The sequence below is a fragment of the Stenella coeruleoalba genome, assembly GCF_951394435.1.
Source record: "Stenella coeruleoalba genome assembly, chromosome: 7".
Taxonomy (NCBI): Eukaryota; Metazoa; Chordata; class Mammalia; order Artiodactyla; family Delphinidae; genus Stenella; species Stenella coeruleoalba.
The window spans coordinates 84,158,952-84,181,758 of NC_137153.1; the positions used below are offsets into that span (position 1 = coordinate 84,158,952).

Sequence of the window (22,807 nt, forward strand, 5' to 3'; positions counted from 1 at the left end):
GCTGACCGCCGCGGGTCCGGGCAGCGCCCACCACCAGGCACCCGCGGGCTCCCTGGAGGCAGCGGGGTGCGAGGTCCCGGCCGCAGCAGAGGCTCCGCGCCCGGCGCTCCGCAGCCTTAATCCGAGCCGAGGAGCGCGGGATGACGATGAGGCGGAGAAAGTGAGGAGGGCGCGCCGGGAGGCGGCTTGGCACGCCCAGTGCGGCCGGCTCTCGGTATTCTCCGCAGTTGCACAAACCCTCCTAACCCTCCTGGGCTACTCCGCGGAGGGCAGTCCCGCAGCCTCTCGCTGCTCCTCGAGCCCTGGGCGCATCCGGGCGCCGCGGCCCGCGCGCACTCGTCCTGCACGGCCGGCGCGACCGCTCCGGACCTTTCCTCCGAGCCTCTCTGTCGACCCCCTTTCTTTCCTTCTCTTCGTCCGCCTCTCCGCAAAGGGCGCTCCAGCCCACTGCAAAGTTCTCTCACGACCCGGGGAACGACATCCAAGAGATGGTGGGGAAAAGTCCAAGAGTGCTCTCCACCGCTCGGCCTCCCTCCCCGGCGGGCAAACTCCGCGGGCGAGTCCGGAGTATTCGCGGCGGGGGTTAAGTCGCCGAGGGCCACCGGAGGTCCGGGTTGGTGGCGCGGGTCCCGCCCGGCCGTGCGAAGGTGGGGGTAGCGCAGTCGGCTGCCTCGGGGACGCGGGGCACAGGGTACCCGCCGCCGCCGCCGCCGCTGCTCCTGCAGCCGCCGCTCTCGCCGCCGCCGCCGCCCGCGCCTCTCGCGCCGGTTACATTAACACGCGGTTTCACACTCCGGAGCTAACCAGCGCCGGCCCCGCCCAGCCCCGCGCGGGCGGGGGGCGCGAGCGCCGAGCCGGCGGGGGACGTGGGCCCGCTCTGGTGGAGGGGGGAGCGGGAAGGCCCGCGTCAGCCAATCGCGTGCGCCGTGCCCAACGTGGGTTGCTGACGCAACGCCTCCTCAGAGCCTATGGCAGCGCGGCACCGAACGGACTGTCTCCCCCTCCCCTCCTCCTCTCCCACCCCGCTCGCTTCCATCTCCGCCATCTCCCCCGTCTCCCCTCCCGTCCACCCCCACCCCTCCTCCGCCAGCCGCGTCCTCCCGGGCTCGGTGAGGAACTGTTCCTGGAGGAGCCGCGGGACGCCGAAACCAGCCAATGGGAAGCAGGGAGACGCGGAGATTGGCACTGTAGATGGGAAGGTCGGTGAGAAGGAGAGCGGCGGGGCCGGGCTGTCAATCAAAGTAACGTGGGACAGCCGAGGGAGCGCGAGGGAGCGCGCGGGAGCGCGCGAGCGGGAGGGACCCGCGAGTGTGCAGCCGCGAAACCTGGGGGCTCGAGTGTGCAAAAATCCTGCCACTTGTTCACTTTCCCTTTAACGAAAATCCTCAGATCTCAGTGAAAGTAACTCAGAGACTAACCGCGTAGTTTCTAATGAGGGAGAGTGGGTGCTTTTTGCTGGTTCGAGCCAAACGCGTCTTTCGAAGCTGGCCCCTTGTTTGATGCTACTCTTGAAAGTGAGGTCACATTCAAAAATTTCTCTGAGGATTGTTTTTCCTTGAGCTGCCTTTTCGCGGACTCACGAGGAGTGGACTGTGCACTTTGTGGAAAATGCATAATGGGCAACTCATTGGCTGGCGTACGTACACCAGCGGCTTAAGACTAGGCTTCTGATGCCCACGCCCCCTTTTGCACCCAAGGTGGTAGGAATTGGTTTTTATTGGAGTATTTCAAACCACTTTGCAAAAAGATTGGCCTGACTTGGTTTGGCGGGAAGGATACCCGCGGTGCTGCCAGGGTAAGGCACACGCGTCCCAGTCACAGATGCGTTGTTTTGCTCGCGGCGCGAAATCTCGGGTCCTTCTCTTGATAGTCCTGATTTCGTTGTGTTGGGAAGTAGAGGGCTGCTGAGAGTTTTAGGGGCCTCTCAGCGACATGACCACGAGTCTGTTTCCAATTACTAGAAACAAAGGGAGACAATGGGATAAACAGCACTGAGACCTGAAAAACCTGTCCTGCCCACCCCATCCCCATAGTTCGGGTGGTACCCCCCTCCCCGGCAGAAATGTGTAAGGAGCTGAATGGGAAGCGTTGGGTAAAGGACGTGGAAAAAATTCTTATGAGGTGGAACTTGACTTTAAAAGGATTTTGAGATTTTAAATAAACAAGGCATACTGCGTCAATCTCCAGTTTTTGTCTGTTTTTCTAAGTACATCCCACAGAAAACCTTCAATATTGTCGCATTTATACTTGAGTTTAAAGAGCAGTTCAGTTGAGCTATTTCCACATGATTGGTACGTGAATAATGCTGTTTTAGCCAAATGGTGGTGAATTCTTCCATGAGAAAGACACATCCTTGACAAGCATTCATCTTATGTTGGAACATACTAAGTTTTTGGTGTTAATGGCCTCCGTGTTACCATTATTTTACTTTCAAGAGAGTTATGGGAACGCATTTATTTAAACAGAAATACAATTTATTCGAAGATTTGCTTTTACAGAGATCTTTTTCTTGAAATATTAAAAGAATCATTTTAGATAATACATTTCACTGGTGGAGTTCTTAAATATGTATGATATTGATTTGTCTATAATTGGATCAATCCCAAATATCAATAGAAATGAAAAATTAAAGGAGTGATTTTAGCCAGTCTGTACAACACCATAGTAATTCTCAAACAAGTTCAGCATTGTGGCTCATTAAGTGGGGTAAGGGAGGGGTTCTATTATTCATTTTGCTGACATGAGAAATGAATAGGAAGGAAGCACTGCCCCTTTTCTTGGCTAAACTTGGTGATGATGAGAACAAGCTTGCTCCACATACAGAACTTTCTGAACCATACTGCCATGGGCAACTAAGCTTTGCCCGTTGGCAACCTGTGTGCCTTGAAATCATGTAATGAATGGGCCACCTATACCAGTCTGTGGTTGGTTCATCCCATAATCAGCTCCAGGATTGTACAGAAAGTGCTTAGATGCCACAAATATGCCTGTGCATGCTGGGACAACTAGGGCAACTGAGACTTTTCTCTGGCTTACCCAAGCTTTACTTTGATTTACTGGCACACGCTGGTACTTAACTTTAAGTAGAGAAGTTAGAACGGGAACAAAACTGTTGCTACTTCTTTTTCTCTCCCCTCCCCATCCCCTTCAAAATCAGTTCTAACACATTGTTTTTAAATGTTCTCTAATATAACTGTTCACAGCAAACATGTCTACTCACCATATTTCCTAGTTTGCCAAGGGTAAAACTTAGAAATTCTCTTTTAACTAGTGCTTCATTACCAGTAGAGTTTGAATCACCAGGCTTTCTGATTTACTTATGATGTAGTGTCTGGAGAAAAGAAAGAGTTCTGATTTGAAAATTGGAAGGCCTTTAATTGTTTGCATGAAGATGGTCGGTTTTTGATGGCTTCTTTCTCTTACAGCACATCCTCCTTAAGACAGGAGGCTGGGCCCTTTTTCAAGGTCATGTTTTCTATGTGATTGTCATGCTGTAATAATTATACTACAAAACTCTCATCAAACTGCATTACAAATGATGCTGTTTAAACAATCAAGTAGCTTTAATCTTATGTTTTAAATAAATAATATATGTGCAGATTGCCTACAGCCTTTTTAAAGGAAAATAGTCCTACTCACAAAATCTATAATTTTGGTCTGTTGTTTAAAGTCTGTTAACCACAATCTTCTTTACCTTTAACATATTCATATGTTGATGATGTTTTTTACATGAAATAATATTAAGTACCCCTTGTCCATAGGAAATTGTCTCTGAAAAAAGTTCCCTCTTTATCCTCTGCAAAAGAAACAAAAAGATTGCCAGATTATTTATTTTATCATCGATGCATATATGAGTATATTTCCATTCATTTGTTGCTGAGTTATCAAATTTTCAACTCACCAATAGTATAAGTGATTACAAAAACTAGGTCCTATCTATAGTACAGGCGCTAGACACAATGGGAAAAATTATGAATGCTGATCATAGAAATTATGCATCTTTTAAATCTATTACTGTTTTATTTGAAATAAATAATAATTATGCACAGTTTTAAAAGATCACTTTTGTCATTTTCTCTTCCTTTCAGCTGTTATACATTTCCTCATTTGACTTGGTTTTTTTTTTTTTTTTTTTTTTTTTTTTGCGGTACGCGGGCCTCTAACTGCTGTGGCCTCTCCCGTTGCGGAACACAGGCTCCGGATGCGCAGGCTCAGCGGCCATGGCTCACGGGCCCAGCCGCTCCGCGGCACGTGGGATCTTCCCGGACCGGGGCACGAACCCGTGTCCCCTGCATGGGCAGGCGGACTCTCAACCACTGCGCCACCAGGGAAGCCCCTGACTTGTTTTTTTTAACTGGAAGTGTTCTTAAACCTAAGAATGTAGGGTCCAGAAGAAATCTTCCGAGCATTGCTTTAAAACCTTTTTTCCCCCTCACCACTTTACCAAAGAAAAGGGCAGGATGGGCATGGTGGGTGGAGGGGAGAAAGCAAAGAAGAAAGAAAAAAAAAGTCAGTAGCAGATCCATGCAGCAGTAAAACCTCAAATAAAATCACATCCAAAGAATCTCTTGCGGTTTCACACAATATGGTAAAATTAGAGATTGCAGGAAACCAACTAAATTAAACTGGGAGCATTTGAAGAGAAACGAGCAGACTTTATGAAAATGACACATTGACTGACCAGTATGCTTTTTTTATCAACAATTTCTTTGTTAAGACGCAGATCAAAGGAACCTGCATATGTTTTCATTTTGTTCTAACTAGAAAATTACATCCAGATGTTTAATAGGCATTTGGTTGGTTTTTCAGCATTGATTAGATATGTTGGTTCTGTTTGCTTACAAGTGTAGCCGGATCATTAGCTAATGCAAAGAAATGTTTGCTGTGAGTTGCTAATTAGGGCTTTTGGAAACCCTCCATGCTCAGGAACAATTTGTACAGTGGCCAGAGAACTTGTGGGACTTCGGGAAGTTGTTTTCCTTTCTCTGTCAGGGTGGGGAGAAGCAGACAGCCCAGTTCCCTAATCTCTTTTTGCCTAGGGGGATTGCGATGCTATCCCTGAGGACTGGAGTGCAAATAAATTAGGAAGAGACCACACAGGCACTCCCAAACCCAGAGATAAATGTGCTCTTTCTGGAACCACCACAATGCTGTCTTTGGGGGTTGGGGGAGCAAACATCTAAAATGCTGAACATTAACATGTCGAAGATGCTTGGTGCTAATGTTATCAAATACACAGCCTTTTAAAGTATACTTTAGAGACAGATGGGAAAGCCCTTTATGATAAACGAGTGTACTTGAATTCATTACTGTAGTACTTATAATTGAAAATGTCTCCTTTGCAATTTCAGTACTTTTACAGGGTACAAGAGACCAAGCTTTGGAAGGGGGAGGCTGGGGCTCGCGAAAGGAGTGAGGGCGTGTAATTTTGGAGACGAGGATGAGACTGGGAGGAAATGCAGTGTTTACTTTCACAGCCCACCCATTTGTTTACCTTGTTGAAGCCCCAAAACTTGTCGGAGATTAGCTGTTCACACGGTGTTCAAATAAACTGAGAATTTGAGGCACCAGGCGGATAAACTTCTTAACTGGCCAGTCATGTTTTTAAAAACACTTGGCCTGCGGAAGAACACCACCTCAGCTGGGGCGAATTTTGTTTATGTAAGTCTGAACTTCTACAGAGGTGTAGGTCCAAAATAGCCTGTGTTTAGAAGTCCTCCCAGAGGTGCAGATACAAATGCTCCTCTACATCTCACCGCCCCTTCCAGGCCTGCTTACATCTCTTGCCCATGGATGGCACACGTGTTAATTTGTTAATGTGGACTGGTAAAAGTTGGGATAATACACTTTTTTTTTTTAATCCTTTCGGTTTAGCATTTAGCTCAACAGAAGCTGAAGGGCATTTGGTAGACAAAAGAACAAGTAGTTAAAGGAAGTACCTTTGACGGCTCCTTCCTACATATTTGCATAATAGAGCAAACCCTGGCCACTTAATACCCTCTGAAATTACCCACCTTGCTGCAGGCCTTGGACTTGCTAGGAAACCAACCTTAAACAGGGGCACCTTTCCTCTGGCCTTAAAAGCCTTTGCTTTTGGCAGTATTATTTAAATAACTTTTCATCCTGAAGCTAGCAATTTCTCTGAAGGGTTAAAGCTGAGTTCAGCGAATCTCTGATCACTTGGTGCCCCTCACGGTTGAAGGCAGGTGAACTCTGGAGATGACAAAGGGGCTAGAAAGCAAGTGAATATTCCAGATACCTCCATGGCTTCTAGAATGCTAAGTCTAGACCTAGATGAACAAGCCAAGTGACATAATTACAGAATGTTGGAACATTTCACAAGACGACTGGCCTGGGCTCTTTAAAAAGTCAGCGTCGTGAGAAGGAGAAAAAAAAATTGGGGAAGGACTGTTCCCTAAAAACAAAGACATATGATGAAAATGCACTGTCTGAATCTTTATTGGCTCCTGGTTCAAAAAAGCCCAGCAACTATAAAAGATGTCCTTGGGCAGTTTTAATGTGGACTGGATATTAGATAATACGGAATTATGGCTAATTTTTTTTTTTTTAATGTGAGAATTGTGGTTGTGTCAGAGGATGTTCTGAGAGGATGCATGGTGTTACATGCAACATCAAATGATGTCTGCAACTGCAGAAAAAAAGTGTGGAAAAAGAGAAAGCAAATCTGAAAAAAGTCTACAGTTATAGAATTTAGGGATAGAATCTGCAGCTATTCATTTTACTATCCTTTCAACATTTCTGTATGTTTGAAATTTTTCATGATAAAAAGTGGAAAGCCATTTTAGGTTCATTGTCTACATCTTTTTCTTCATATGTTAATGGTAATTCCCTTCGTAGTTAAAAGATTGGCTTATGGGCTTCTCTGGTGGCACAGTGGTTAAGCATCCGCCTGCCAATGCAAGGGGACATGGGTTCGAGCCCTGGTCCGGGAAGATCCCACATGCCTCAGAGCAACTAAGCCCTTGCGCCACAGCTACTGAGCCTGCGCTCTAGAGCCCACGAGCCACAACTACTGAGCACGCACGCCTAGAGCCCATGCTCCGCAACAAGAGAAGCCACCGCAATGAGAAGCCCACACACCACAACGAAGAGTAGCCCCCCTCGCTGCAACTAGAGAAAGCCCGCGCGCAGCAACAAAGACCCAACTCAGCCAATAAATAAATAAATAAAAAGGTTGGCTTATGATGTTTCTACTTTTAAAGAGTACGAAAAAATTGGCAATCTTTTTCTTTCTTTCCCCGGATCATGCTAAACCTATTGTACTAACACCCAAAGCATTACCTGGTGTTTTTCTCTGGATCTTTTAGTTGTTGTATTATGTATGATATTTTATTTTTGTTTGTTTTTTCCTGCAGTCTCAAATGTCCCTTAGTTATCAATTAACATACAACGGAAATCTTTAACTAAATTAGGACATTACATTAGCAATCCTCTAATGCATCGTCCTGTGGACCATCAAGCTCTGAATCACCAGAAAAACTACCATAAAATAAACAACTGCTTACATATTAAGAATAAGGTAGTAGCAAATAAATTTTATTTCAGTTTCTTAATTCCCATTATAAATAGTTGTTCTCCTCACCTTTTCATCACTTGAACCCAGAAATGAAATTTATAAATTGTTAGTTTGATTTGGAAATTTCCTTACTATTTTAAAATATAATGCTGAAACAGATTATTGCTCTGTGTACTAAGCTTTAAATATTAATCTTGTAAAGAAATGAAAATAGCACTACATCTTGGATGCTGATATTATGAACATCTAGAATCACAGAGGCACATATTTCTGATGTGCAAATAAACAGTTTTCCAAAAAGTTGTGAAAAGTGACAAGGCATAATCTGAGGGTTGACAGTTGGAATGCCCCGTCCATCAATTTTTTCTCTTTAATCATGGCTATTTAGCATGATTTTGTTTTTCCTCTCACCATTATGTTGACTGAAAGGAAACATTCTGTGACAATGGTAAGCAGATTCCAGTCTGTGCGTGAACAGATTAAATTCACAACTTCCAGTGAAAAACTTGAGTGCATTAAAGGGAGGCAAATATGAAAATATAGGAAAACCAGTACTTTTAACACAGTGTCCAATATATCTAGCCACCATCCACATAAGCAATGCTTATGTAAAATGAAAAAGATAAAAATAACTCTCACCCTGACAGAAAAAGCCCCATGGGGACAGAGTTACCATTCTGGTTTCCCCCATTGGCAGTCTCCACACTTCAAAAGAACTGGCAAGATACAATTGGCACTTGAAAAAGTGTTACGGAACATTGACAAGTATTAGAGAAATGTTGATTAATGTAAACAGCCTGCCTCAAGGAATAATACCTTTCTTAAGAAAACTGGTTTCTAATTAGCATTCCTATGGATATGGGTATCTCCAGGTAACTCCAGGAAGTTTTTCAAGAAGTTATTTGCCTTTGCTGTTGAGTGGGGGCATCAGCATATTTATATCTTTAATTTCTGAAAACTTTAAAAAATTGGTAGGTTAAAAAGTCAATGGACCTTCATAAGAAAGAACAAATTTTGCCATTGGCAGAAACATGGATGGACTTGGAGGGTATTATGCTAAGTGAAATAAGTCGCAGAGAAAGACAGATACTGTATGCTATCACTTATATGTGGAATCTAAAAAATACAACAAACTAGTGCATATAACAAAAAAGAAGCAAACTCACAGATACAGAGAACAAACTAGTGGTTAACAGTAGGTAGATGGGGTGGAAGGAGTGGCAGGTATAAACCATTGGGTATAAGAAAGGCTCAAGGACATATTTTACAACACAGGGAATAGCCAATACTTTGTAATAATTGTAAATGGAATATAAGCTTTATAAAATTGTATAAAAAATAAGTAGTCAATCAGCGGACCTTAAAAAGGAAGGAAATTCTGACACACACTACAACATGGAGGACTTTATGCTAGTGAAATAAGCCAGATACAAAAAGACACATACTTCATGATTCTACTTATATGAGGTACCTAGAGTAGGCAAATTCATAGACAGAAAAGAGAACTGAGGTTGTCAGGGGCTGGGGAGAGGAAAGGTTGGGGAGTTATTGCTTAACAGGTACAGAGTTTTAGTTTTGCAAGATGGATAGAGTTCTGTGGATGGATGGTGGTGATGGCACTACCACAGTGTGAATGTACTTAATGACACTGAACTGCGCATTTCAAAATGGTTAAGATGATCAATTTTATGTGTAATGTTACCAATTATTTTTTTAAAGTCAGTAGGATTCCTTTTTTTGGTTATGTACCAGTTTTACAGTGGATTCTTATCCTATTCATTTCCTGCATACCATTGTTTGTTTATTGAGCACTTAGTACGCCTCAGGCGCTGTTCTAAGTGCTTTATTGTTTGTATTACCTCATTTGACCCTCAAGGCATTTCTATTACCATCCCTATTTTACTGACCAGAAACCTGAGGCCCAGAGTCACTTGTAGGAGAGCTGGGTTTTGAACCCTGGTATTCTGGAGAACTCACTATCAGCCACTGGCCACAGCGAGTACTAGTTACCCTTCAGAGTGCCATTTCTTATTCTCTCCTCAAATCCCTCATTGATCTATTGATAGAAAAACACATACGTATTTTGCTCACAAGCTTCGTAGGCTTTCTTAGTACTTTGGAGGTGAGGTTGATAATTTAAGAATATATATTCCTGCAGACAGAGCTCCCTCGGGGCTCTAGAACTGTGTCTGCCAGCAGAGAAATGCAGCCACCTTCAGTCGTGTGCTTTCTGGCAGCACCTGATCCATACACCAAGTTACAGTTCATCAAGAAAAGATGGGCTCAGTAGCCAGCTGAAGCAGAGGAATGCTAGAGACAGCAAATTTAATTTCAACTAGGACGGTAAAGCAACTGTCCTGATTCACAACGTTGCAAATATTACACTTTTAAAAAATAAAAAAAGCAGGGGGATATATAGAGTTCTGTGATTAATGATGCTTTGGGATGTCCTGGTAATGGTAGACGTGTAGTCTGGGTCCTGATAATATGTTTGGAAACATTTGACCTGTTGAATGTAAATGGATTGTTTCTATCCTCCAAAACCCTCTTAAAATCAATGGATTTTGAGTATCTTTGGCCATGAACCATACTAAGAAATACATTTAAAAGCCTCAGTTCAGTTCTCTCTCTTTCACATACACAGGGGTCATATACACAGGTAGCAACACAATTTTAAAACATTACTTTAAATTATGTTATTGTACTAGTCAGTGTTCTCCAGAGGAACAGAACCAATAGGAGAGAAAGAGAAGAGATTTATTAAAGGAATCGACCAATGCAGTTATGGAGGCCATGAATCTGCCATCTGTAAGTCAGAGAACCAGGAAAGCCAGTGGTACAATTCAGTTTGAGTCTGAAGACCTGAGAACCAAGGGGCTACTTGTGTAAGTCCCAGAGTCCGAAGGCTAGGGAACCAGGAGCTTGACATCCCAGCTCAAGAAGAGAGGAGAGCTCGCCCTTCCTCCTTTTTCTCTGTTTGAGGCCCCCAATGGATTGGATGATGCCCACCCACATTGGTGATGGTGATCTTGACTTAGTCTACTGAATCAAATGCTTACTTCCAGAAGTGCCCTCACGGACCCACCCAGACTGCTTTGTCAGCTCTCTGAGCATCCCTTAGCCCAGTCAAGTTGACACCTAAAGTGAACCATTACAGCTATAGAATTTTTCAATTTGATTATTAACTACTTCAGCTTATGGAAAGTCATTAACCCCAAAACCATATTCATGCAAAATGGTGACACAAGTCTACTCAATAACATTAGGACAGATTGTTCCTTCCTTTACATTTTTGGCAATGATAACTCATAATCCCTACCTTAAATGCCGCTGCAGAGTTCCAGATCAATAGGATTCGAAGCTCTTCAGAGAACTTCCTGCATAATTCTTTTGTCACTCCCTTCTCTGCTGGCCCTTTTCTGCCTCAAGTTTCCATCTCCGCTCTCAGGATCCCCATCCTATCACCCACATCCCATGGCATCCCTCATCCTCCTTCCTGCCCCATCCCACCCCAAGCCTAGAGTGTTTTAACAAAAAGAGTACCAGACTCAGAAACAGAGGGTCCTGAAATGGAATCGCTATCTGCCTCTTACTGTATGACCTAGGGCAAACTACTCCCCTCTCTGAGCATCAGTTTCCTCACCTATAAAACCAGGAAAAGAGCACAGGTCTCTCAAGGTGGTTGCATGGACTGAAAGAGATAAGCTGAGATAACACAGTATCCTACTTCACTCAGTGCTTGATCCTGAGAACCTTGTTCCTTTCCCTCTTTTGCCTGGGGCTTGATGAAGGCCCTACCCTAGGTTACTAGGAGCTGGGGGATTACCACCCCTGCTATTATGCATCCTTGAAAATCAGATAGCACCGATTCTAAAAGTGTGTTCTGTGGAACTCTAGTCCAACCATGGCCCAATACTCTGGGGCCCAAGAAATACGTCACCATGGTGTTTCTTGGAGGCAGGAACCATGGATCTTGAATGTCTTCCCATTCATAGACTGTCTCATACTCAAGGAAAAACACCCCTGGTACATATATCTTTTTTGGAAGTGAAAATACAATTTGGGGTGGGAGTGCTATGAAAACAAATAATGAACAACATACAATGGTTATTCTGGGTGGCTAAATGCCCTGAGTTCCCCATTTAGATAATATAATAAGAAAAATGTGGCTAATCAGTGAGAGGTTAATGGAATTATGTCTCAAATACGTTCTTCTTGAGTGCCACACCATCTCACCCAATGAATGTGAAGCTGTGCGTTGGAAAGACCTTGAGAAACACATATAGAAATTATAATATCTAATCAGTCAATTAGATATTTTTTTGGGGGGGGTAGGAGTTTATTAATTAATTACTTTTGCTGTGTTGGGTCTTCATTTCTGTGCGAAGGCTTTCTCTAGTTGTGGCAAGCGGGGGCCACTCTTCATCGCGGTGCACGGGCCTCTCACTATCGCGGCCTCTCTTGTTGCGGAGCACAGGCTCCAGACGCGCAGGCTCAGTAGTTGTGGCTCACGGGCCTACTTGCTCCGTGGCATGTGGGATCCTCCCAGACCAGGGCTCGAACCCGTGTCCCCTGCATTAGCAGGCAGATTCTCAACCACTGCACCACCAGGGAAGCCCAGTCAATTAGATATTAACTGAACTCTTTTGAGGAGTGTGATCTGGCCTAGGATTCTTTTTGAACTGGGAACTTCCACTTTGCTTTCACATCATCTATTTTATTAGTGATGGCCGCAGCCTCTCAATCTGTGAATAAGGTTCAGTGAGAACTGATGAGCCCTGCCTAAGTAAGAATCCTAATGGCCATGGGTTGCTGTTCTGCAGTAGAAGTCAAACTCAATTATCTTTAAATTCAACAATTCTCTGTCAACCAAGGGTCGCTTTAGGACCTCTTCTATGTGTCTTTCTTCATTGGAAATCTTTTGTTTGAAATCAGGCCTACTTTAGAAAGACAAAAAAATTGAAATACAAAACCTTCATGTATGAGGAGAGTGAAAGGAAAAGAAGGGATTTTTCTTTCTAGATTTGGCTTTTTCCAGTAAGGATGATTAAACCATCGGGTAAACAATGTTGGCTACTCAGATCAGACTAAAAAAAAAAAAAAATCCAAAACCCTCATGATTTATAAAGCATAGTGTGCTTAGCACTGCTGTGTACAGAGACCAGTTCTACCAGCTTTTACATCTCTGTTGCTCCCTCCCCCGACCGCAGCCATTTAAGGGGGAGTTCTATTTGGGAAGATAGAACAAAGCCTATTTTTATGCTGTGAACAGTGCAGAGCTCCCAGTGGTGGAGGAGGGGAGAAGAGGAACGAATAATGGACAAGGAAGAGAAGGTGGTACTTAGTTCTCCTTAAATTTTACTTAGTAAGAATTCCTTCAGTGTCAAATGGGAAGCATATCTAGAATCTGCAGTCTGTCAACTCGTATCCAGTGTCTTCAAACAAATCCCAGGAAACACAGACCTCTTTTTCAATAAACATGTTCACATAATAATACATTAGCAGACATTAGGACCAGCATGGACTGGAAGGTCTACAGTTACACTAGGCTAGAATTATGAAATTCTTTCTAGGAATGAAGTATGCTCATTTCCATCATTCTTTTGGGTTGAGTATGGAAGACAACATGGTTTGGGGGAAGGGCCAGGGGTGTGGGTGTTGGTTGTGGATGGAAGATGTTAATGATGGGAACTTTTTATTTCCAGTGCAAAAAGAGCATAAGATGTTCCTCCTGTGAAGCCTATCATCCACATTCTTGAAAAGTGTTTTGAAAGGATTCTGCATAGTTCTACAATCTCATCAGATACCCAGTAGGAATCTCAAGCTGGATTTAGTTTCACTGAATTTAGCTCAGTGGTCTATATAGTTCTTCCATATGAAAAGGGAATCAGTAGGGCAACAGCCTCTTCAAATATTGGCTTTAGTACTCAGAAAAGTACAGATCCTGTGCAATCCAGCAAGCCTTTAAAGTGAATGGAATTTCTTTGGTGAAGTGGGTTTTTTTCCAGCCACAACAACTCTTTTAGGGGCTAATGCCCTACTCATGAAGCTCCACTTGTAGACCTTTTCACGAGGCGTCTAGATAGTATCATTCACCTGGGCTGTTGGTCCTCAGTAGGTGGACATTTTCTACTTTTTTAATTCATTAAGACTTAGCTGCCCCATGTTTCATTTGGGGGGATTAAATGGAAATTAAAAGTTATGGTGCATAATTCATTCCAGGTAACAAGTTATGAACCAATATGTTTATTTGGATGTACCAAAAACACGGTTCTGTCCTGGCTTTGAGAACATCAGGGACTATATAAAAGTGAATTCCTCTTTCAGAGAGCGCACAGTATAGCTGGGAAATCAAACTTATACTTCATTTTTTAAAATTTTATTGAAGTATAGTTGGTTTATAACGTTGTGTTTAATTTTTGCTGTACAACAAGGTGACTCAGTTATACATATATATATACATTCTTTTCCATTATGGTTTATCAAAGGATATTGAATATAGTTCCCTGTGCCATACAGTAGGACCTTGTTGTTTATCCATCCTATATATAGTAGTTTGCAGCTGTTAATCCCAACCTCCCAGTCCTTCCCTCCTCTCCGCCTCCCCCTTGGCAACCACAAGTCTGTTCTCTATATCTGTGAGTCTGTTTTTGTTTTGTAGATATGTGCATTTGTGTTGTGTTTTAGATTCCACATATAAGTGATATCACATGGTATATGTCTTTCTCTTTCTGACTTACTTCGTCCTTGTTGGTTATCCATTTTAAATATAGCAGTTGTACCTGTCAATCCCAAACTCCCTATTTATCACTCCCCAACGAGCTTCCCTCCTGATAACCATAAGTTCGTTATCTAAGTCTGTGAGTCTGTTTCTGTTTCGTAAATGAGTTCATTTGTATCTTTTTTCTTTAGATTCTGCATATGAGTGATATCATACGGTATAAGTGATATCATATGGTATAAACGATATCATACAATATTTCTCTTTCTCTGTCTGACTTAACTTTACTCAATATGACAATCTCTAGATCCATCCATGTTGCTGCAAATGGCATTATTTCATTCTTTTTAATGGCTGAGTAATATTCCATGTCATATACACACACACATATACCGCATCTTCTTTATCCATTCATCTGTCGATGGACATTTAGGTTGTCTCCATGCCTTGGCTATTGTAACTAGTACTGCTATGAACATAGGAGTGCATGTGTCTTTTTGAATTATAGTTTTGTCTGGGTATATGCCCAGGAGTGGGATTGCTGGATCTTATGGCAACTCTGTTTTTATATACTTACACTTTAAATGATGAGTACGAACAACAACAAAAAAACTTTAAGACAGTTCATGCTGAGGATCAAATGAGTGTTACGTTCAATGAGCCCTGTAGGAATTAGTGGAGCCATGTGCCCAGAAATGGTATCATGAAGTCTTCAGTACCTCACTGAGGGGCTCAGATTCTTTCAGGTGGCACTGGGCCTTGATGCTATGCTACTGGTAGGGCACAACCAAATACTGACATATTTCATTCTCTCATACAAATAAAGACTAATTTTACTAGCAGAAAATGGCTCATAGCTATGCAGTTTAAAGTAAAAGCCATGAATACAGCTTCATGAAAAATCTGGCTATCGAGCTAGGCCTGGACAACTGTCTTTGAGCTTTGCCAATAATATTTGTTTTCTACTCCTTAATTCCTTCCAAATACTCATAGCACCAAAGGTATAAAAAACTTATAGGGGGGCTTCCCTGGTGGCACAGTGGTTGAGAGTCCGCCTGCCCATGCAGGGGACACGGGTCCGTGCCCCGGTCCGGGAAGATCCCAAATGCCGCGAAGCGCCTGGGCCCGTGAGCCATGGCCGCTGAGCCTGCGCATCCGGAGCCTGTGCTCCGCAATGGGAGAGGCCACAACAGTGAGAGGCCCGCGTATGGCAAAAACAAACAAACAAACAAAAAAACCTTACAGGGTGAAGATTTAAGTGTAAAAGTTCTATCCATTAACTTAATTGGATCTTCAGTTGGTGAAGAACGGGCACAAAGAAGGCTGTCATTGTTCGATTTTAGCGATGAATTACTTTGGCGCAGCTCCTGAAACACTCGTATCCCCTGAAGCATAATTTTGGGACCATTTGCAAACTGTAGGAGTGATCAGAGGGGGATCTTCAGGTGCCAGGTTGAAGGAAGATGCCTTTTGGCACCTTTATAGTCCTCCGCTATCATCATCATCATTTTCTGGTGGTCATTCCTGAGTTCACTGGTCTAAGTACTTTATACATGAATTCATTTATTCTTCACAACAATTCTAAAATCGGTACTATTATCACCTCCTGTGCTGGTTAATTTTACGTGTCAACTTGACTATGCCCAGATAGCTGTTAAAACATTACTTCTGGGTGTGTCAGTGGGAGTGTTTCTGGAAGAGATTAGCATTTGAATCAGTAGACCAAGTAAAGAAGATAGTCTTCACCAACATGGGTGGGCATCATTCAATGGATAGAACAAAGAGGAAGGGCAAATTTGCTCTTTGCTTGAGCTGAGACAGACATCTTCTGCCCTCCAACATCAGCACTCCTGGTTCTAGAGCCTTAGGACTTCGACTGAATTACACACTGGCTTCCCTGTTTCTCCAGCTTGAAGACTGCAGATTGTGGGGCTTCTCAGCCTCCACAGTCATGTGAGCCAATTCCTATAATAAATCTCCCCTCATCTCTCTTTCTCTCTGCATATATGTACATCCTATTGCTTCTTTTTCTCTGGAGAACTCTGTTACAACTCCATTTCACATATGGGAATACTGAGGCACAGAGAGTTAATAGCTTTCCCTAAATCTCACAGCTAGTGGGTGGCAGAGCCGCTCTGCAGTCAGCATTCCTTAAGCAGGGTGCCTGCCACCCCTCAGGTAGATTAGTGACTACCCCTTTGAGCTAAGTCCTAACTTCTGGGTTTAACTGAAGGAGCTGGACCTGGAGAAGTCCAGTTTGGAAATGGTTGGAGTTCCTGTCACCCAGGAGCATGAGAAAAGCCCTGGAAGAAGAGAGTCCTCTTGAGCTCACGGACAGTAGCGGCAACACAAAAGTGGCACATTTTTGAACAGGCGCAAGATTTGTCAAGATAAACTACATCTGCTCTGATTCTTTCCTGGCATCCTTTTTTCTTCACTTCCAGTCCTTAAGGAAATTGAAGCAGCTTGTAGTAAGGCTTGTTCTTTCCCAGGGCTTCTCGGTCTCCTGTGCAGTTAGTTTGAGTGGGCAAACGTGCGCTTTACCACAGGGAAGGGAGAATAGACACGGTTGGAAAATGTGCCTGGTAGCGCTTCTAGGAGAGGGGATTTCTCCTCCCTCTCATCACAAATGGTTACTCTGGGAGACTCCCTTTTGCCCTTGGATTTCCACCCCCTTTCTACTCTCTTCTTGGCCTCCTCCCTCACCGTCCTCCATTCCCTCCAAATGACAACCTTGGACACATTTATTGAAGGGTGTCGTTACTGTAAGACACTATGTTCCGTCTTTCTCTATTTTGCTTCCTGCCGTCCTGAAGCACCAGGCTAGTGTTCCCAGTGCATTCTGAGGTTACTTAGACTAACGAGGTAAACAGAGGTAGGGAGCCTTGCTTAGGAGTCCTGGCCTTGGCCCCGGCTTTCTCTACACGTGAACCAGAGACGCACTGATTTCGAAGTGCGTAGGTGTGGGAGCTGGTTATGTCACTTGCCCAGCTAGTTCTTTTTCCCCATTTGGCTGTTCAGGGTGTTTCTGTTCTTCCCTTCAGCAAAGATCCCTGGAGGAGTAGAGAGGGCAGTGACAGGAGCTGTACCTCAGAACCCTTTTCTGAACTTCTGATATCAGGAGGACAGTGTTAGGTAATGCTAACTGGCTGGGGTAAGAGAGGCAAAGGTATGTAGTCCCGACAGAGCCCACAAATGGACTGGCTGTACCTTTGTCAATATTGAATCAAGAGCCATAAAATATTTCATCTTCTCTAATCCAATAATCCCACTGTTGGAACTGTGTCCGAGGAAAGAGTTCAAAGTAAGACAAGATAATTACAAGTATACCTGGTGCCCAGATCTTAGTTTCTAAATACTGTTATGCATGGATGGGTAACACAGCCCCTTGGAGAAATCACTCATTCCGATCTGGGGCAGGGAGACCTCTCACTGTCAATAAGTAAAATGGTGCTCAGAGGATGAAGAGTTTTGGGTGGAGAGGTAGTGAATTCTGCTTTGGCTTGAGTTTGGGGTAGCTGGGAGATACACAGCTGGAGATGTTCAGTGGGGGATGCATAGATGTGGATATGTAGGTCTGTGTAGACATATAGGTATAAATATAGACATGGTGCAAATGGATAATAGGGGCCGAATAGTTCCCTACATCACTTTGCAGAAAAATTCTCTCAGATGCTTGGGAACATGCGTATTTCTGGGACCCACCTCGGGGAGCAGGACAAACTGCATTTTAAGGTATTCTCCAAATCACATTTTGTGCACGTATCAGTCTAAGAAATACTTATTTAAAAGATTGTGAAAATGCAAAGAGCCATTATGAGACTGAGAAGATAGAGAAGTAAGAGGTAGCCCTGGATAATGCAGTCCACAGAGCCAGGAAACAGAGTGTTTTACTGCAGAGCCCTGGACCATGTTGCTGAGAGGGCAAAAGAGTTACTACAAGCATAAATGTAAAAAGAGAAGCCATAAAAGAATAGAAGAACATATGGGTAAAATTTTACCTGATCACAAGATAGAGAGCTTTGTAAGCATAAAAGCAAAGGAAGAAAACAAAGTATTGCCACGTTTAACCACATGAATGTTAAATACTTCAGCAGGTGAAAAAAATGACAAACATTAATATAAGAAATGGGGGGAAAAAAAAGAAAGGGGGAAATCTTGTAGCATAGATGACCAAGTAAAGTAATATCATTAATATATGAAACTTATATAATCCACTCAGGAAACTATGACTATCCTAGTAGAAAAATGAGCAAACACACGAACAGGCAATTCCCAAAGGAAATACAATTGTCAATTATATGAAAAAAATGAATATGAAATGCATATTAAAGCAAAAATGAAATGCCTTTTTTTCCCAGATTCCCCATATAAGTGAGATCCTGCAGTATTTGTCTTTGTCTGACTTATCCCACTTAGTATGATGCCCAAAATGCCATTTTTAACTCCTCAAATTGGCAAATACTGGTACCAAAAAGTGTAGTAATGCTCTGGCCTAGAGAGTCAGGGAAACAAGCAAAGTCCTCCACTGTTAGTAGAATGTATTTGGTGCATTTTTTCTGAAAGCCATTTGGAAGTATATACCAAAAATTTGAAAATATTTCTACCCTTCAAAAGCAATTCTGCTTCTAGGAATTTATCTTTCACAGTTATGTAAAAAGATGTTCTTTCCAGTATTATTGGTAATATCAACAAACTGGAAACAACTTGAACGCCCAACAACAGTGATTTGGTTCAATAAATTATGGAAGTCATATAATGCTATATTTTCAAAAGCCTTTACAAAGCATGCTTCAGTAAAAGGATTCCAAACTTGGGTTCCAGGCAGTAATAGAAATGATTGAAGTAGTCTGGATATAAAGTGAAGACATGGAGAAAAGAAGAACTATTTCATTTTCCTTAGTTCTATCACTTTTTTTTTAAGAGTGTTAAGTGAAATTATAAACAGCAACTGACAATCTCAGTTGGAGCACAATAGGGAGCAGTGGGGACTGCAGTAAAGTAGAAAGCACAGCCCTATCTCGGATTGCAGTAAAGTAGAAAGCACAGCCCTATCTCACAGGATCAGCTGAGCTCCATGTGGTTGAACACCCTGTGAGCCAATCAGATCTATTTATTGGCTACCAATTTACAACCTTTGCTTTCAAATTTTTTGGCAAGAAAATGTTTATAATTGTTAAGTGAAAATAAATAGGTTCCACAGTAGTAACTGTCTAATAGTGAATGTAGTATATCATACTATGATACTGAATTGGATAATACTTGTGTGTATTTGTATGTGTGTATGTGTGTACATCTTAATATATGCACAGAAAAAAGCCTAGAAAGAGATAAGCCAAAATGTGACTTTATGTAGGCCTTTGTGATCACAAGCTGTTTTAATTTTTTCTTTAATATCTTTGCATTTTTAATATTTTCCATAACAAATGCATACACATTACTTTTAAAAACAACCAAACCCACCAACAAAAGTTTATTTTGAAAACACCTAGGCTCAGTTTTGACGTTCAGGAAGGATTTTCCTGAAAAGCACAGATGGAGTCCTCTCTAGCAGTTGTCAGCTCTTCACCTGAAGCTGGGTCTGGTAAGCTTGGTGGTGGTTGTTGTTATTATTCTATTGTCTTTGAAATGCTCACTGGCTTTTGGCAACCTTGTGCTCATCACCATTGCCAAGAAGTTTATGGAAGTGTGAGCCAGTGAGAGTTTACCCATTCTAAGTTTTGAAAAAGTTCTATTTCTTCATAGTTAGAGATGTACACTTTAATAAAGATAACCACACAAACATATACTATCAACTCCAGACCTGGCGGTGCTGTTAGTTTAAACAGCATGAATCCCTGTGCTATACTTCAGTTGTTCAAACATCCTTATGAAAACAGTTATGAAAAAGTTGCCATTCATACAGGTACGTGGGCAGTCTTTTTTTTTTTTGTTCTTTACATCGGCAGTCTTAAACATCAATAAGTTGGCTGTTTTCCCCTGAGCTGGAGAAGAGCGGCCGATTCACACTTTGGAAGTCAGGCCAGCAAATCCAGAGAAGGCGAATACAGAGTTGCGAACCTGTGAGTGCTTTTATTCCCTTCACAGACTTCCAGAGCAAAATGGATTGCTCTGCAATTGTGAAGGGGAAAAAAGAAAAGAAGGAAAGAATGTGTTGGCCTTGTCTGCCTGCGGTTTGAGTAGAGGGGATTTTTTTTTTCTTTTTTTGGACGAAGAGTGGGATCTTAATGGGCGCTCCTAGTCGGCCGAGGCAGCCTCTGAAAGCTCCTCTTTGTCAGAGGAGTCCAAGATAGAAGGATCCATTGTTTCCCAGTCTGAAGTTATCACTCTTCCCTTTATCCTTTCTTTTGGACCTTTTAGTGTTTGCTTTATCAGAATATTTTAATCCCTACTGTGGTGACTGGTGTAATTTATCTCATTAAGCCTCTCCTATTTTCTTCTGTTTACATGACCAATATCATTATGTTTTATGGGGCTTATACCAACAAGCCACTCCTTTGTCCCATTGTTTCAGCTCTAGGCCAAAAATCAACAAACGGAGTTTTATCTTTCCAATCTTGGACCTCACCTACTTGTCATTCAGTTTGTACAGGTTGCATGAAGAGCATGTTCCTTTGAAAACAAAGCAAGGATTCATTTTTATGACCTAAAACCAAACAATTACCTTTCTCAAAAGGTCCTGGTCATCTCTTATAGACTGGCAGAGACTCGCCTTATGAGGCGGAAAAAAAGCAGATACTTTCCTTGTGGGTTGAAAGCCCAAAGTCCCCTAGCAATAACGCCCTGCTTCCTAACTAGTGTATCTTCCATAGTGTATGGAATATCCTAGAAGCAGAGAACCTGAGCACTGGAAGGCACCTGGTGAGGTTATCTCATCCAAACCCCTGCCCTTCAGCAAGGCCACACCCAGGCCAGACTGAGCCAGACCAGAGGCGAATCAGTCGTTTTTAAAGGTATATGGAGGAGAGCCTTCACTCAACCAGTCACAAATATCATGTCAGAAAATTCCTTCTCTAAAAAACCAGCCTAATAAAAGCTTTGTCATTTCCTCAGTCACTCTTTTTCTTTTCCAGATCGAAAATAACAGGGTACCATCCTCAGGGAATCAACAACAGTTTAATGAGCAGTAACCTCCTACAAGGCAGTGGTTCTCAGACCTTAGTGCACATCAGAACTGCCTGGAGGCTTATTAAAAACACACATTGCTGGACCCCACCCCCTAGAGTTTCTGATTCCTGAGATGGAGCAAAGCTGGAGAATTTGCATTTCTAGCACATTCCCAGGTGATGCTGATGCTGTCAGACCAGGGATCCCACTTTGAGAACTGCTGATCCTAGGAACTCGAAAGGAGAAATATGAGGATAATTAAGAGGCAGAAACAAGTGGAGTAACAGCAAGTTAAACAAGTTAACCTCTACATAGAAAACGGTAAATGCCTATCAGATAAGTTCTTTGCTGTCAGACAGAGGCCAGTGGGGGAAGGCTGACCACAAGCGGTAATTTAGGATGTTAGCCATTAACACAGGGACCTGCAGGAGCACAGCTGAGGAGCGCGGTGTTCTGGGTAGGTGGGGAAGAGGCCAGGAAGGCTACCTGCAGAACTGGAGGCCTGAGGAGTAATTGCTGGGTTGACTTTTAAAGAAGGGAAAGTATCCAGGCAAAGGTCAGGGCTAGGCATGTGCTCTTCCAGTGGAAGGAACTGTATGGAATTAAAGAGGAGTCGTGGAGTTTTTACGGAAGAGCAAGTCATCCAATTTTCTCAGAGGGGAGAGTGGCAAACGAGGTTGTGATGACAGAACTGCAGAGGTAGGCAGGGGCTAGATCACGAAGGAACGTCAGAGCTGGTTTAAGGAGTCTGGCAATATTCTAAAGGCCATTATTTGGCATGTAATATAAAGAACAATTTAATAAGACTCCATGAACATCAGAGATGAAAAGAGAATACACAGCTATCCCCAATCCTTGTACTTCCTTCTCTGTAACTAGGACATCTCTACCGGGTTTACTCTGGTTTGCAGCTGATGTCGAGGCCTTGCTAAGTTTCTAGCCTAAGTGTGGACAAAATTCCCTTTCCTTTTAGTTTAGTTGAGAGCTTTTTGAGTTTCATAAAGGGAAATTCGTAAAGACACTAGGCAAACATATATGAAGCCAAAGTGAATAGAGAGAATACAGAAGTTGGGTCTAGAGATAAACAGATGCTTCTAGCTCCAGCTTTCACTAGCTATACAGCCTTGAGCATGTTACTTAACTTCCTGTGCCATAGTTTCTGTATTTAAATAGAGACCTAATTCCCTAACAAGATCCATAAGATCTTATGTGTTCTGGCCCCTACCTGCCTTTTCAGCCTCATCTTATGTCCACTGATCTTACTCTTCTATTTATTTATTTTTGGCTACATTGGGTTTTTGGTGGTGCACGCAGGCTTTCTCTAGTTGCAGCGAGCAGGGGCTACTCTTTGTTGCGGTGTGCAGACTTCTCATTGCAGTGGCTTCTCTTGTTGTGGAGCACGGGCTGTAGGCGCACGGGCTCAGTAGTTGTGGCGCAGGGGC

The 22,807-nt window shown here is 42.9% G+C and overlaps 1 protein-coding gene across 1 annotated transcript in view; it reads left to right on the forward strand.

Annotated features, from left to right (window-relative positions):
* The first annotated feature begins 1,063 nt into the window (after positions 1-1,063).
* The window catches only part of LOC307188550 (spermatogenesis-associated protein 31D4-like), a 203,155-nt gene continuing 181,411 nt past the window's right edge, over positions 1,064-22,807 (forward strand). The window contains exon 1 of the mRNA XM_079925823.1: positions 1,064-1,199. The gene's annotated coding sequence lies outside the window, so the exon portion shown is untranslated. The remainder of the gene's footprint in view (positions 1,200-22,807) is intronic.